The sequence below is a fragment of the Hyla sarda genome, chromosome 11, assembly GCF_029499605.1.
Source record: "Hyla sarda isolate aHylSar1 chromosome 11, aHylSar1.hap1, whole genome shotgun sequence".
Taxonomy (NCBI): domain Eukaryota; kingdom Metazoa; phylum Chordata; class Amphibia; order Anura; family Hylidae; genus Hyla; species Hyla sarda.
The window spans coordinates 48,398,688-48,413,418 of record NC_079199.1 but is presented as its reverse complement, the minus strand read 5'-3'; the positions used below and the strand labels follow the sequence as shown (position 1 = coordinate 48,413,418).

At 42.0% G+C, this 14,731-nt stretch overlaps 1 protein-coding gene across 4 annotated transcripts in view; it reads right to left on the bottom strand.

Moving 5' to 3' along the window:
• JAG2 (jagged canonical Notch ligand 2) overlaps nt 1–14,731 on the bottom strand; it is a 96,391-nt gene that overhangs the window by 79,338 nt on the left and 2,322 nt on the right. The window lies entirely within an intron of this gene.

Here is a 14,731-nt window from a genome sequence, read left to right as displayed (position 1 = left end):
AAATCCATAACTCCTTTATATTTCCATGTACAGACCCATATAAGGGCTTGTTTTTTGCGTGACCAATTGTACTTTGTAATGAAATCTCTCATTTTACCATAAAATGTAGGGCGAACCCAAAAAAAAAAAATTTAGGGGGGAAATTTAAATGAAAACCCAAATTTTGCACATTTTGGAGGGTTTTGTTTTCACACTGTACACTTTACGGTAAAAATTATAGGTGTTCTTTATTCTGTGGGTCAATACGATTAAAATGATACCCATGGCTAGATACTTATATATTTTGGTACCGCAAAAAAATAAATAAATAAAAAAATAAAAAAAATAAAAATAAAAAATAAAAATCGCCCTATTTTGACCACCTATAACTTTCATTTTTCCGTATATAGGGCGATATGAGGGCTCATTTTTTGCGCAGTCATCTACTTTTTTTTGGGTAGATACCACATTTGCATATATAAAACTTTTAGATCATTTTATTAATTTTTTTTTAAAATAAAATGTGACAAAAAAAGCAGGATTTGTGGACTTAAATTTTCTACGTTTACGCCATTCACCGTACGGGATCATTAACATTATATTTTGATAGTTCAGACATTTACGCACGCGGTGATACCAAATATGTTTATTAAAAAAAAAAAAAAATTACGCTTTTTGGAGGTAAAATGTTCGCTCCGGGTCTGATTACCTTCATAAGGGGACGGGGCCCGTGACGTCACAATGCACTGGTGCCCCGTGATCGCCAGTAATCAAAAATGCGCTCCAGGGACTGATTAGAAAGGGGTGCTGCATTAAGATCACGGGGGTCCAGTGCGGCGGGACCCCCGTGATCAGGCATCTTATCCCCTATCCTTTGGATAGGGGATAAGATGTCTTAGTGCCAGAGTACCCCTTTAACTTTCAGGTACCAGTGGATTTAAAAAGAAATTTATGTTTTTCACCGGAGTACCTCTAAGTTTTAATGATGGTCTTTATGTTGGAAATCCCCTATAATGGACCCCATTTTGAAAACTGCCCCCCTCGAAGTATTCAAAATGACAAAAAAAAAAAAAAAAAAAAAAGTGTGTTAACCCTTTAGGTGTTTCACAGGAATAGCAGCAATATGAGAAGAATCAAAATCTCTATTTTTTTACACTAACATGTAATTGTAGCCCCATTTTTTTCTTAAAAAAAAGGGCCCCCAAAACTTATATTTTCTTACTTGAGAGAAAATGAATTACATCATATGTGGAGGTAAAGTGCTTCGTGGGTGCACTAGAGGGCTCAGAAGGGAAGGAGCGACAATAGCATTTTGGAGAGTGAATTATGCTAAAAATGGTTTTGGGGGGCATGTTGCATTTAGGAAGCCCCCATGATGCCAGAACTGGAGGGGAAAAAAAAAAAAAAAAACACACACACACACACACACACACACACACACACACACACACGGCAAGGTTCGTAACAAAGTGCTAAATTGAGTCTTTATACCCCACAGGTGATTGACGAACTTTCGCTAAAGCGGGTCGTATAAATAATATTGGTGTTGCCCCAAATTTTCTCATTTTCACTAGGGGGAACAGGAGAAAATGGCCCCAAAAATTTGTACCCCATTTCTTCTGAGTATAGAAATACCTTATATGTGGATGTAAAGTGCTCTACAGGAGCACTACAATGCTCAGAAGAGAGGGAGCGCCATTGGGCTTTTGGAGAGAGAATTTGATTGGAATGAAAGTCGGGGGCCATGCGAGTTTACATAGCCCCCATGGTGCCAGAACAGTGGGTGCAGTAAGTATTTACATCCCACTGGCATTTGACAGATCTTTGGAACAGTGGGCTGTGCAAATGAAAAATTAAAATTTTCATTTTTACGGACGACTTAAAAAAAAATCTGTCAGACACCTGTGGGGTGTAAATGCTCACTGTACCCCTTGTTACATTCTGTGAGTGGTGTAATTTCCAAAATGGGGTCACATGTGGGGGGGGGGGGTCCACTGTTCTGGCACCATGGGGGCTTTGTAAAGGCACATGGCCTTCAATTCCAGCCTAATTTTCTCTTCAAAAGCCCAATGGCGCTCCTCTTCTGAGCCCTGTTCGCCCGCAGAACACTTTATATCCAGATATGGGGTATTTCCTTACTCAGAAGAAAAGTGACTACAAATTTTGGGAGTCTTTTTTTCCTATTACCCCTTGGGAAAATGAAAAGTTTGGAGAAACACCAGCATTTCAGGAGGAAATTTTTTTTTTTTTTTTTCTTTTTTTTTTTAAATAAATAAATTAAAAAAAAAGCTTTTTGGTAAAGCACATCATTCTACTGTTTACCGAAAATGGAATGAGGCTTACAAAGAAAAGAACACAGTACCTACAGTGAAATATGGTGGAGGTCAGTGATATTTTGGGGTTGTTTTGCTGCCTCTGGCACTGGGTGCCTTGAATGTGTGCAAGGCATCATGAAATCTCAGGATTACCAATGGATTTTGGGTCGCACTGTACAGCCCAGTGTCAGAAAGCTGGGTTTGTGTCCGAGATCTTGGGTCTTCCAGCATGGAAAATACCTGAGACATACGTCAAAAAGCCCCAAGAAATGGATGGCAACAAAGCGCTGGAGAGTTCTGAAGTGGCAGCAATGAGTCCAGATCTAAATCTCATTGAACACCTGTGGAGAGATCTTAAAATTGCTTTTGGGAAAAGGCGCCTTCCAATAAGAGAGACCTGAAGCAGTTTGCAAAGGAATAGTGGTCCAATATTCCGGCTGAGAGGAGTAAGAAGCTTATTGATGGTTATAGGAAGCGACTGATTTCAGTTATTTTTTTCCAAAGGGTGTGAAACCAAATATTAAGTTAAGGGTGCCAATAATTTTGTCCAGACCATTTTTAGAGTTTGGTGATATTATGTCCAATTTGCTTCAGTTGCTCCAGTTTCTGTAATGCCTTTTGAATTTGTAGCAGAAGTGATTATTATTCCGCTGACCGTAGTTAAGATAATCATTTAATATATAGTCGAGGGAAAAGAATGCATGGATCAACAATCAACATCAATATTTTCTAAATATCTCTGGCTCTCCAGCTATTACTAAACTACAAATACCCTGCAAGCCCTAAAAGGCATGCTGGAAGTTGTAGTTTTTCAACAGCTGGAGGGCCAAAAAGGTTGGCGGAACACTGATCTACATTATTCGGAACAAATTTAGCTGCTAAGGAAGTAGCAATTTCTGGGAATATTATTGGGAACACTCCCAAACCTATTGACTGTTCCCTAATATGGCCCGCTGACAGCGACACTGAACAAGCTATAGGACCACTATACTACACAAAAGGATTGCCTTTACCGGCAAGGGGGAGATATACACTTCATAATAAATGTAATGTGGACATAGAAAACATAATGTGCACCCGCTGGATTATATTTAGATCATAATCTGGACATTACTTCAATCTTTTAAGCATTTGGTTTTTAACACTGGCACCTATTCTGTTGCCTAGCAACCTTTCAATCCAATAGTTGAGGAAGTAACCTGAAAGATTTGGCACACCCTTTCCTTTAATATCAATATGTGACAAGCCTCCGAGCACAAAGCCTATGGTGATAAGAACTGGAGATAGTTTATTTACTCTTATTTCAGGAATTTATAAATACATTCGTTAGAAAATAAACAATTTTTGGAGGAAGAGAGGTTATTTTTACATCAATGATAGATAGATAGATAGATATGTACGTACACACACACACACACGTGCTGGATGCTGGTCTCACCATTTTACTGAGAGAAAAAAAAAAGCAATAAAGCAATTTACTAGTCAGCCAGACACATAGGAGCACATTATCTGTGATGGGGGAGAACATTAATAAGATATCACATAAATGTCCTTTAAGGCCGATCTGAGAGGACAAGACCTGCTGTAACAAGACGGAGCCCGGCCACAATCAGACTAAACTGAAGCCTTTTCCCTGCGGCGTCCCTGGAGACAGAAATGCACATTGCTCTTTAAATATAGCATTTTTTAGTATTTGTATTGTATTCCAGGATTTGCTTGTTTAAAGCTAGGTTTCCTCACAGGTTTTTATCTGGAATTTTTGGGAAAACTGCCACTGCAGTCAGAAGCTGAACCAATAGGAAGGAGAAGTGCAAGTCCAAGTCCTTCTGTTATAGGTCCTATTCATTTTTGAATACACTGACTTTGGCTCAATAACTGCAGTAGTAGTTTTCTAAAAAAAATGCCAAAAAGATAAAAAAAAACACACCTGTGTGGAAACCTAGCCTCTAGATGCCTTTATTGAAGGTCTAAAATGTTAAAGGGGTTATTCAGGAAAAAAAACTTTTTTTCATATATCAACTGGCTCCAGAAAGTTAAACAGATTTGTAAATTACTTCTATTAAAAAATCTTAATCCTTTCAGTACTTATGCGCTTCTGAAGTTAAGGTTGTTCTTTTCTGTCTAAGTCCTCTCTGATGACACCTGTCTCGGGAAACGCCCAGTTTAGAAGAGGTTTGCTATGGGGATTTGCTTCTAAACTGGGCGTTTCCCGAGACAGGTGTCATCAGAGAGGACTTAGACAGAAAAGAACAACCTTAACTTCAGAAGCTCATAAGTACTGAAAGGATTAAGATTTTTTAATAAAAGTAATTTACATATCTGTTTAACTTTCTGGCCTTCCCATCTCCAGTCTGGATGAGTAGATATTGTCTTCTGTTGCTAAATATCAATGTAACTATATATTTTGAAAATATTACACACTTTGATTGCATATTACCAGAAATTTGGACTATTAATATAAATAAACAGCTTTATTTTTTGCTTTTTTTTATTTTTGAATGGTCTCCTACAAAAGTAGGATAAAAAAAAAAAAAAACAAAGCAAGCTTCTCAAATCTCACTGCTGCCCCCAATAGCTGATGAGAAGCAGTCTCTAACCTATATATGTAGGTGTGCCATCGGGTATCAGTTAATGTATGTCCTTTCAGATGGACCTCAACCAAAATATGGGAAAATAAACCGTATAAATGTATAAGGGGGGTGGGGGGGGGGGGAGGAATAAAATACAGCAATGCAAATTTAGAAATGTTAACCAAAATTCCATTGCCATCCATTGTACACATTTTAATAAGAATGCCATTTAAATGAATTAGAATCCCCAATAATGGATCACAGATGGCAACTTTGTTTGAAAAATAAAATGACAGATTTTGCTTTTCCCAGGGGAGTTGAAATTTTCTCTTCTTCATATATATTGATTTTGCATTTCTCATTGAGAAGTGGGGGAGGGGTTCTGCTCATTGAACTTTGTTTATAAAAAAAACTCTTACAAATCTTATCCCAGGTGAAACTTGAACAGGTGTTTAGTTTCTGAAGCGTCTGTCCACAGGGCATAAGAATTGGTGACTTACAGCCTGTTGCTAGGGAACGGCGTGCTCGTCTTAAGCTACGACTCAAGTATGACGGAGTGTGACACTTAGCCTTGAAATCCTGTTTCTCAGCTGTAGAACGGAAGATTGCTTTAGTTTTTTTTTTTCCTTTTGGGGGGGGGGGGGGGGGGAGGGAAGCCTTATGGGAAACCTACAATGACTGATAGAGGACACAGGAGCCTCCATTTGTATGAAAGTTAGCAGATCACTATAGTCATGGATCATACAGAAGCTATAGGGCTGCGCTCCCCCAAACCATGGCACCCTAGACCCTGCAAAACCACAACGTGGTGTGTGTGTGTGTGTGTGTGTGTGTGTTGTGTGTGTGTGTGTGTGTGTGTGTGTACGCGCGCGTCTATTGTCACAAAAGATCCCAAAAGTATAACTAAGTGAGTGAGGACCCAGATACAGATTTTGCATTAGGGCCCAGGGTGTGTAAGCTACACCTAACATAAGCCCCGAAGAAAAAGGGGGGGAAAAAAAAAGCCATACTACAGAATATATATATATCTATCGCTAACACATTTCTCCATGATAGTAAAGTCAAGGTTGTGGTCTCAGGTAGTACATAAAGCATATTCCTAGCTATCTGCAAAGTTCGGAAGGCCCATGCGTGACCACCTCTGTTCACGTGGGGCTATAACTTTACAGCGTTCTTGACATTCGTAGGAATCCCTGCAGACACAGGGCAGGGGATAATCTGCTGCAGTGAAATACCCCTTTAAGGCTCAGTATACACACAGCAGAACTTTTTGCTGAGTCAGCACCAAAAGCTTCAGGTGTTGCACATATTTCATTAATGCTGGCTGTAACACAAAACGAGTTTCACCAATGCAAATTCACAGGCAAAACATGAAGCCACCTCCACCCTATGGGAATTAATCCTAATAATGAAAAACCCTTTTGTTACTAAGAAGCATAGGTCCCAAAAAGGTTTAACCAAAAACACTACTGACTGTTTCCAAGGGCAACCAGCAGATTTCCATGTTTCTGTGAATTTTGCCTAAGTTTATTTATTTGTTATCTGTGCGATACTGAATATGCATCCACTATGTCTAATACAGAGAACAGGGCACAACATAGAAAACAGTAGTGATCCAGCCTTCCAGGCTGTATACATAATTATATGGTGGCATGTATATAATCCCACTATATAATTACAGGTGCTATGCTACAACATAACAAGCTAATACATCACAAACACATTGAGCCGACAAGATGATACATTAAACCGCTACTGAGCTATAGTCCAGCTAATACCAAACCCAAAAAGAGAATGAAGGGCAACTCTCTGAAAAAGTCCAATGCTGCTTTATTTCCAGGGACAGGGACAAATACAGACAGGTGCGTTCCAAAACAGATCAATGTTGCGCAATAATATATATATTAGTACGTGACATGGTGCCCATTCAAATGGACGGGCATACTTGGCTGATTCAAGACCTTGCTCTGAGGTTGGGTTGCCCATATAGCCGCCAACCAATCTTTTCCCCCGCCAGCAACCTCACCTGATCCCCCCGCAGACACACAAAGGTTCATCCTAGCTAAACATTCATGTGTTCTGAAAGGAAAGGTAGGGTAAGGCTAGGTTCAAACTACGGAATCTCCAGATGGAAAATTTCCGTCTAGAGAGATTCCAAGTGCGGCCAGCGCCGACTGAATCAGTCGGCACTAGGACCGCGCGGACATTGCACTCCCCAATAGACTGCAATGTGTTCTGCAAGTATTTCCGCCTCAAGAATGAGCAACACCATTCTTCAGGCGGTTTTTTTTTTAAAGCAGATTTTCAGTTCACAAATTCCGCTTCAAAGATTCTGAAGCGTCAATTGGTGAACGGAAAACCAATTCACTAGCATAATACATTTAAGTAAGCAGAATCTCTGTCTGCAATTTCAAAGCAGAATTTAGGGCAGAAATTCTATAGTCTGAACCTAGCCTAAGACACTACCAGACAACTCAGGCAGCGGTTTAGCTCTCCAAAACGGTCAGAACTAAAAATCATAAATAAAATTCTTCTTTTTACTTTTAGCTGCTAGAACGGTCATTCCACGCCTATGGAAGTCATCCACTCCCCCTTCTGTTTCGTCCTGGCTTCAGCAGGCTTCCTGCTTACTTAGAATGGAGGAATTGGTGGCGGACTCACGTGGCCAACTTGACAAATTCACCTCCATATGGAGGCCGTGGATTGCCTTTATGGCCTCTAGCGAATTCACGTCCATCCATGGCCCAGTCACATAAAGCTCTCAGTGTCCCTGTATGATTGATGCTCATGCTCAGGTGCCTGGGGTCTGCGAAGGATGTGCTGTGACGCAAGGTAAGATACTTCTTGCATATTGACCTCCTCTCCACCTTCCTCTCTCTCTTCTATCCCTGTCTGCTTCTCACCTCTTTTTTGCTCCTCCTTTTCTCCCTCTCTCTTTTCACCTCTCTTTGTTTAATATTGACAGGGGTTCTGCTGCTGATTTGTTCTACCCCAGATTGGCGCAACATGTCAAGGCAGTCACCACTCAAATGCCATACTCTGCCCATCTGTACAGCCACTATAGACAACACCTACTTGTCTACTCGCGATACTACCTAGCATTCTTAAAAATACACCTGCTGACCATTTGTATAGTGGCTGATATGTTACCTTCCACTATGTTTTCTCTGTTCTCGTATTATGAGTGGATCATTTTGTGTTCTATATGTCTCATGCTTTTAAGTGACTTAGTTGTGTCCCATAACGATACACTTATGTGGTCCCTGTTATCTGTTTTATTTTATGAAAACTTGAATAAAAACACACTTTTGAAAAAAAAAAATAATAATAATAATTCTTCTCTTCCCTGACATCATTTGTCGGAGGAAAGTTGGGATGACACCGGAGTTGTGATGTTCCACAGACTTTTGACTAATACGTATGAGGCCATAAATGACTGAAAAAGGTTATTTGTAAAAGGAATTGTCAAGATGGACCTTGTAATCCACTGTCATTCACAATTCTGCTGGTTTCTAAGTTGAAAGTGGTTATCCCAGGATGTATCCCCTATCCACAGTGTTGAGAATTCGGGTAACCCTATGAAAGGAGAGCAACTGTTCCCCAAAATGAATGGAGCAGCAGTGCACATGTTCAGACAATGCTCTGTTCTCCATTCTTTATGGGTGTTCCAAACATTGCCGAAGCTCCATGCTGCTGTTCCACTCCTCCAGGGGAGTAACTGACCCATTTTCAGGATCAGTGGGGGTCCCAGTGGTCAGACCCTCCCCAATCAACTAGTTATACATTTATCATATAACTTTAACTTGGGATAAGGCTTTTAAAAGGTTCTAAAGTACCCAGCTTGTTTTTACACCACAACACAGTAATGTAATCTAATGTAGGAAAAAACATTTGTATACAGCCCAGATGTTAGCATGGGGCAGGCAACCAAACGCCACCAGAGGTTAGAGGAAATGGTTGAAATAATGAATGCAATAATGGACACCCACATAAGAAGACATCCAATGAAAATCTGAAACATATATGCTTATTTTAAAGGTCTGCGCCAAGGGTCAATTAACACGGGGAGCGATTCTGTAGCCTGTGGGCAAGACTTGCAAGAAGATTCAATGAATTATACCTGCACAATTCTGTGAATTTCCCTATTCATTCATTATACAACAAATAGAGTGTTTTTACAAATATGTTCAACTACCGTATTTTTCGCCGTATAAGACTGGGGGGGGGGGGGGGGGGGGGGAGTTGGTGCGTCATACGGCAAATACACATTAAAACCCTGTCCTATCGCGGCGGTCCCTGAGGCCATCCATGTCCGGGACCCGCGGCTAATACAGGACATCACCGATCGCGGTGATGCCTTGCATTAACCCTTCAGACGCGGCGATCAAAGCTGACCGCCGTGTCTGAAGCGGAAGTGACACTAACCCGGCTGCTCAGTTGGGCTGTTCGCAACCGCCGCGGCATCCCGAACAGCTTACAGGACACCGGGAGGGACCTTACCTGCCTCCTTGGCGTCTGCTCCGTGCTGGGATCGCCTGCATGGCCGGCGCGCTCCTTCGTCGTCATCACATCGTCGCGCACGCTGTTCCGTCATCCAATAGGAGCGGCGTGCGTAGTGACGGAAAGCAAGGATACCAGGCAGCACAAACGTTCCGGAGCTACGGGGACACCCCAGGGACGCGGCAACAGCGATTGAGGGCGACATCCAGGGCAGCGGTGACTGGTCCGGAGCGGCAGGGACACACGAGTATTACCTCCTATACCAGTGGACCTCCAGATGTTGCAAAACTACAACTCCCAGCATACCCGGACAGCCAACGGCTGTCCGGGCATGCTTGGAGTTGTAGTTTTGCAACATCTGAAGGTCCGCATGTTGAAGATCACTGTCCTATACTTTACATTGTATTTGGTTCAGAATCTTTATTTTCTGGATTTTTATCCTTTAAAATTGGGTGCGTCTTATATGCCGGAGCGTCTTATATGACGAAAAATATGGTATTTACATTGAATCAATCAATAGGTATAAACCCGTAGCTATCTTCAGAGGTCCAAACAGTAAGTGGATGAAACAGCAAAGCATAAGCACTACCTACTGGAGGACAAAACCACCTGCTCCCATGTTCATTGGGGGGGGGTCCCAGTAGTATCTCGCCAATCAGATACTTCACCTATGCTATGAATAAAAAAAAGTTGCCAACATCACACTAGTAAATGCAACACCATACACCAGTTTTGGAAGCTGTAACATATTGTAGAGAAGACATACCAGCAGGTTAAAATCCCCCTCCCCCCAAAATGACACGTGAAGTCAACCATTGGAACCTATAAACAATGCAAAGAGATGGGCAGATTTGTGCAAAAGATCCTGGCCGTGTGGCTTTGAGTTTGTGGTCAAATCCCTTTTTTTTGCCACGATATTCACCAACATGCAATTTGACCGCAATGTGGGAATTCAACCTTAGGCTATGTGGTTTCTGTTTATAATAGTAATTATTATAATCATATAATCATCTGTTGTATGACGACTGATAACAGTGGCGCCTGTCTTTTGTGGGATCCCTTGTTGGGATGGGATGAATAGTGCTGCAGATATCGCTCTTCTTCCCCAAAAATCTGGCAGAATAGGTGACAGAAGCTCAGAATGAAGCTTACAGTACAGATGTGAACAAAGCATTGGCAAGTACGGTAATATCCAGAACATAATACGGTCCCTAGCAGTGTCTTACATAATCCTGCACCAGCCGCCTGACATCACATCTAGCACCCCCATCCACCTTTTGTCAGCCAGTACTTACATGTTTATCATGAAGTCATTTATATGTGATTAGGAATGAAATAAGGACAGGAATACATCATCCTTCCTGGAATCTTTAAAATTCCCTGAAATTTATATAACTTTAGCTCATAGCCTGTAATTTTAGGGCACGCTGGGACATGTGGTGCCGCAATAGCTGCAGGGCCCCAGGTTGCCCAAGCCTGTGCCAGTGTATCATGGCACATCTCCAAGTGGTAACACACACATGAAACAAGAAGGTGGTAAAACCATTCCATGATAACAAAGTAACTCTTTGCATCTTTCAGAGTCTGGGAAAGCTGGATGACAACCCACAGGAATATCTTAGTTTCCATGAGGGTTCACACTCGGATTTTTTTTTAGCCCTCAAAACAGCAGTCATGCCCAGTACAAAAGTGATGAATCTCCTGCTTGTATAGTACTACATAGGAAGTGAGTGATATTTACCATTCAGGGCTACAGAAAAGCTGTGTGTCCAAGCGACAAATTGAAATTTAAAAGCTTCATGCATGTTTACAATCAAACCAGTTTTAACAGGATGGCTCTTAATGGAGAACTTGCGTACTTAATTTATAAAAGGTGTACGATTGCTCAGTGCATGGGGAGAGCCTGGGCACTAGGCAGGTGATTGCAGGGGGGGTCCCAGCGGTCGGACCCCCAGTGATCAGACACATTTTCTATCTATAGGATAGGGGCTAAGTTGTTAGGAACCGGAGTAATATAGATAGACAGCATTGGGGGGGGGGGGGGGGGGGGGGAGATTTATCAAAACCTGTCCAGAGGAAAAGTTGCCCATAGCAACCAGATTGCTTCTTTCATTTTTGAAAAGGCCTGTGAAAAATGAAAGAAACAAACACTCTGATTGGTTGTTATGGGCAACTCAACTTTTCCTCTGGACAGGTTTTCAAGCCATACAAATATGTAGTACTTAACAACAGTGTCCAAAAGCTCCACTAATATATGTTTGTTATAGCAGTTTATAAGAACTGTAAGCAATTGGAGGGAGGAAAAGTTCTCATTTCACCAGAAACAGCACCAAACCTGTTCACAGACAGTGTCTGGTATTACAGCTTAGTCACATTCTTCTGAATGCTGTAATAGAGGCCACGAGCTGAATGTATTCTCAAAACACAGCCCCATGCTTGAAGGCTGCAGTACCAGACACTGCCTGTTGACAAGGGTGACATCGCTTCATGTCTCTCTCATACAGCCTCTATTACAGAGAAGAAGCTCAGCAGATAGATATATAGGGGGAGATTTATTAAAACCTGTGCAGAGAAAGTCTGACTGGTTGCTATGGGCAACTGCTCCACTTTCCCTCTGCACCGGTTTTGATAAATCTCCCTAATTGTTTTCTGGGAAAAGATTCAGAATACGATTTATTTATTATCTTATTAATAGAGACCCTGCTCAGGAGTCCAGTGGGCGGTCGTACTTCGTGATTGACAGTCTCTGCATGCTTACATGGGAATGTCACTTATTAGTGGACTCCTAAACATAGGGAGGGCAGAGATATCTAATAGGCAGATTCATTTAAAAGTTTTTAATAAAACTTTTAAATCTTTCATAAAAATTTCTGCTCTATGTTTATAAGGGCAGTTCTAATTGGTGATTGACAACTTTCCCTACATGAACAAGCAGGCACCCTTTTTCACCGATTAGGATCCCCTAATGGACTAAGCCCAGAAGGAGCAGGAATTTTTATCAATATAGCAAATCTTCTCCCATAAGACAATATATCAATGTACTCCCGTCCTTCTTAATAAACAGGATGTTCAGATAGGACTACATGTACAACATGACCGGTTCCCTGTAACTAGGACATGACATGCGATGGCATCTGAGTCTAGAAGGCCTCTACAGTAATCTGTACTTGCACGTACAAGGCGTTACGGGAAACGTAGACATTTTATCAACACTTGAGGGATAAATTTAGAGCAGCGGATTTTTGTAAAGGGGTCCAGAGACTGCATGAGACTGGCAGTGGAGTACACCTGTCTCCGTCAAAGAGGAAGGGGTGTGTGTGAAGGGGGGGGGGGGGGGGGAGGGAGCACGATATGAGGCTGGAAAGGGGGGTATCAGTTATATGAGCCCCTGGTGAAACCCGTGTGTTTAATGCACTTTAATCTCGCACAGAGCCAGCACTACTGATACGCCTCAGACTCACACTTGGATTGGGTTTCTAACAGCTAGAAGAGAACAGGAGAGCGGTCATCATCATGTGCAATAATGGGCTGATGACCGCGAGGAATGGCATTCCGCAGCCTTATGTACAGGTTGCAACCTCTCCCGATAAATAAAGTAAAGACTATATCCATTTGAAAAAAAGTTTCAATAATAAATAAAAATTTTATATACACACACACACACACACAGAAATCTAAATATATACAGCTGCAATCCTGTAATCCCTGTTGGTCTTGATATCTGTCACAACCACAAAGTTCTGCTTGTAGCAGGATGCAGGTTGCAGGCCTGGAATGTAGACATGGGACTGTTCAATATTATGCTGCGGCCCGTGTTTAACCGTACATGTCATGTGCTGGTGTCACAATCCTCCCCGCTTCTTCAGAGCCTCATGCTGGCACCAAGCCAACTGCACAACACACCCCCAAGGTGACAATGCATTCCCCGGAGGAGTCTCCAGCCCCAAGCCAGCCTCTCTCCAGGCAGTGTGCTCTCCCGTCTGTCTGTAATATCAGCTTAACATTTGCCAGGTAAACACATTTGTCCCATTGTACAGTCACCGGCGCAGCGTGGCCTCACCCCACTGCACTCCCTGTACACCAGCAACATAAGCAACCGACCTACTACTCAAAAACAGACATTATTAACACGAACGTCTGATGTGTACGTATAAAAAGAGCACTAACACAATGCAAGATATCTGAATACTATAAAGATGTAGTAAAGCTAGGTTTGCCAGATGTAATAGAGCAGAGTTTGCCAACTGGAACTCCTTGGGATAATAAATTTACATTATGATCACGCGATTGGTCCCCCCTTCCCCTCCTCTCAAGGCAACGCAAAATAGACCACCAACATGTCAGCTCTGCTACATCTATGCACACACAACCTCAATGACGACCCATGGTCACTAAGAGCACATCTCATGCAAGGTATAGTTGTCAACCACATGACAAGGGTCACCTCCAGACTGTAAAAAAAAATAAATAAATAAATAAATACAGTTTACCCCCTAATATTCCATAAACGAGCCTCGACACAGATCCTAATCTCTGCTAGTAGTAACCTTGACTAACAATGTACGTTCGCTGCTGCACCCTGTGCAAATCCATATAATCTGCAAACCGGTGTTACAACAAGACACCCAGGTGGCTTCGGTATCCATGCAAACTCAGGCGAATCGCATGCAACAATTTCCTTGCAAGTGCGAACCAACCACCAGCGTCTGTCTACCTACGAGCAAACGTAGGAGGGGGGAAAAAAAGCTCTAATCCTTCACCAGGGAAGGAAAAAATGTGACAAAAGGCTCTTAAAATAAAAATAAAAAAAGTATAAACTGTATGGGTGAGGGTAGTGGGGGATCCCTGCTATACATTACGCAGCTGAACTATAACTGGCGCTAAATTCAACCTTCCCCTCCTTTGCTAAAAAATTGCAATATTTCTAGAGGGAAAAGCAGCACCATTGACCTTGTGAAAAGGAACAACCGGTGCCAAATTCTTTGTTTTTGTCCTTTATAATTATTGCCAATTTTTCTTCATATTCAGATAGGACCTAAAAAGGGAGTAAGCAGCACCTTAAAATATACAGGCAGGTACTTGCGGAAAGGAATAATTTGTGCAAAAATCATTTTTATCCTTTATAACAATGGTCTAAACCAGTGGTCTTCAACCTGCGGACCTCCAGATGTTGCAAAACTACAACTCCCAGCATGCACGGACAGCCGTTGGCTGTCCGTGCATGCTGGGAGTTGTAGTTTTGCAACATCTGGAGGTCCGCAGGTTGAAGACCACTGGTCTAAACTGTGGCACTCCAGATGTTGTAAGACGACAGCTCCCAGCATGCCCGGACAGCCAACAGCAAAGACATAGCCATAAGGAACAACT